Genomic DNA, 3,108 nt, shown 5'->3' on the forward strand with positions numbered 1-3,108 from the left:
GGGGGCGGAGGGAGGGCCTGGGGGTGGGGGACTGCCCGCTGGCACCCAGCGGTATGGAGCAGGATGGGGCCGTGGACAGCAGGGCATGGGGAGCCCAGGGTGGGAGGGAAGTGGGGGGGACACACACTAGCACTGTGCACAAGTTCCTCCAACCACACGCGCGGTTGTGCTCGGAGCAGGATGGGGTTGGAGCACCCCGTGGGATGGAGAAGGGGCACGGCTCCCCGGGCTGGGGCTCACCTCTCACCTCTGGGCTGGCTTGGGCTTCGTGGCCGGAGGGGCAGGTGCCCGGGGCTGTGCTCTGTGTGTCTGTGTTATTGTATGGTAAGTTATTTTCTGATTGTGAATAAAAGTGGATTGGAGACAGCATAGGGTATTTCAGGATGCAGCACCCTGCTCTTCCTGCTGCCAAGGGCTCTCCATTCCTCTAGGGTGACAGAAGGATGGAGGGGGACCCTCGGTCCTGGTGACCTACTTGTGTGAGACTTTCTCTCGGGTGCTCTCCTGCCATCCCATAATAACTGTCCTGTCAGCTGTTTGCAGACTGGCAGGATGTGGGGACCCATCACAGGCATCCCAGAGACTTGCAAGGTGGCTACTGGGAAGCTTCTGCCCAGTTGGATGCATGCTAGACCCCATCCATCCCGTGGGAATCCTGGCTGTTGCCCCTGTGCCTGTGACCGTGTCGGGGCTGGGAGCTGCCCCACTGTCTCCCGCAGTCCTGGGGAGGGATGGTGGGGCTGGAGAGCAGGGAGAGGGGAAGGCAGCATGGGTGGGCCAGGCAATGGTGGTACATGAATGGCAGCTTGCTGTGGTGGTGGGGAGGGCACCCATCTGGCTGCAGCAGCCTGCAGGGGCCAGGCAGTGAATCATGCTGCTGCTGTCTCCTGACTGATAACTTCCCTGCTCCTCCCACGGCTGTGCACCCCTTGGGGCTATAAAAAAAAAAAAAAATAGAAGTGAATTTAAAAAAAAACCTAAATCAAGGAGGAAAATACCAGTCTGGAAGGGAGCGAGCAGCCCGGGTCCAGCAGGGAGTGGCCCGTGTCCTCGTTTCATAACGCTCACGCATGCAGCTGGAGCTGCATCGGCTGGCACGGATGCTCTGCCCTTCACCACCCCTGCAGGGGAGGGCTGGCTTTTCCCCTCCTGGAGGGACCATGTGGATGGGGTCCTTGCTTCTGGAACCAGGTGAGGAGAGGAGAAGAATGCTATAGGTGCTGGAAGGAAGCACAGGAGCTTCAGTGACCCTGCAGCACCTGTGTGGCTCTGTGTGCCAGCACAGAAGGGACAGCGAGACACGAGGTCTCCACAGTGGCTCCCAGCAGCAGAGACATTGGGCTGCTGTTCTTGCAGGGACCAGGATCTCAGCTTGGTCTTTGGGGCACCCAGGCTTGCCCTGTGAGGCATGAAAGCAATGTTGTTCCCGTGGGGCAAGTTTACTCTGACAGGGCATGCTCCAGCAGTTCATTTTCCCTCCTGAGATCCTACTTTTCCAATATCCATCTTCAGTATCAAGGCCCTTTTTCCAGATCTGCAAGACTTCTGTCTTTTGGCCATTAGCCCAAGGACTAATTGGACCCCACAAGGTTCCCCTCCCTCCCAGGCTGGCCAAACCCTGTGTCCCTAAGGTTATGCTACTCAGGGCAGGGGAGCTCTGCACATCTATCACACTCCAGCCCTCGGTAGGTGATGTTGGCTTCCCACGTCCCAGGGGCTGCTTTGCAGATGCCTGTGATCTTGGGGCTGCCTGGGGTGATGACTGACTCACCATGGAAGCTCTCACCACACTGCACTGGCCCTTTCACCCCCTGCTTGCTAATCCCAGACCACCTGCTCTGCAACAGCAGGATCCTAGGATATGACTCCCCCATAAGGGGACCAGAGTGGGGACAAGTTGTGTTTGATGATCCCCAGAGAAGTGATGCAGGGCAGGGCCGTTCCCCCCAAGGATGTATCACATCCCCCAGTGAGGCACCAGGCTCTGGGCATCCTGGATCTGCAAGGACTGCAGCTCGCTCTTGCCTTCCAGCCAATTATAAGAATGGCATTGTGAAAGAGCATACCAGTAATGCCAGCACACCTTGGCTGAGACTCCCAGCACAGTGCCCAGTGCTCTCTGGTTCTGTAGAGACCCTGTGTGAGCTGGAGACCCTGGGATGCTCAGAGGAAAACATAAGATCCCTTGATCCTTGTCAGTCTGCAGGAGGCATGGTTGGGGTGCAAGTGCTGTGCTGGCGGGCTGCTTTGGGCTGCAGGCAGCACGCTCTGGGTGCAGGCAGCTCCAGGGCACAGGCATCCTGCTTGCAGCAGCTCATTTTCCTCTTGGGGCCAGCTGGCTCCCAGTGCAATACCAGTCTTCAAGATCTGCTCTATGGCTTCTCTGCCGAGTGTCTGGAAGCCACAGACAAGGTGCCAGTGTGCCTGTGGTTATGAAAAACAGTGTCCCCATGCTTTCCTAACTAGGAAGCAGCCACTGGGCAGCTGTCCTAACAACCACACTGCTGCACAGAGTGCGTGCAGGACACCTCCTCTCCCCATGGCCAAGCTTCCAGAGCCAGCTGCCAGTGAGGGCTTGGCTACCCGAGGTCTGGGCATTCCAAACTTCTCTTCCATGGACCACCCTCCCTGATGCACCAATGGAATACATCCCAGGCCCACCACAGACCCATGTTTCCTCACACAGAGGGACTGTTTGAGCCTGCTGAGCTCCAGCCTTGCATATGCTGGTGCATGGCCCCCTACTGCCCCATGGATGGAGGGACATCTCCACCCTGCAGAGCACTGCACACAGCTCTGGGCTCAAGTGCAAAGGTTCAAGGTGCTTCACCCAAGAGAGAACAGTGACCATCAATGTAGAACAGCTTAGGCAGATGATGAAGTTGGTTTCCAGTAGAGAGGACCAGATTTCTCCTGTGTTTTCCAGTCATCTTCCTACAGAGGCAAATCACTAAGGGAGTTCCAAAACTGAAAAAGGAAATGGTCATTCCTTTCACTTGCATGTCATAAAAGGGCACTGAAGGCTCTAAAGAAGACAACAAGTCCTTGCTGGCAAAGCCAGGTAAAACTTATTCCAGTTTCACTAATTCTTTTGGCCCAAGCTCTGGA

The sequence above is a fragment of the Geospiza fortis genome, unplaced genomic scaffold, assembly GCF_000277835.1.
Source record: "Geospiza fortis unplaced genomic scaffold, GeoFor_1.0 scaffold112, whole genome shotgun sequence".
NCBI lineage: Eukaryota > Metazoa > Chordata > Aves > Passeriformes > Thraupidae > Geospiza > Geospiza fortis.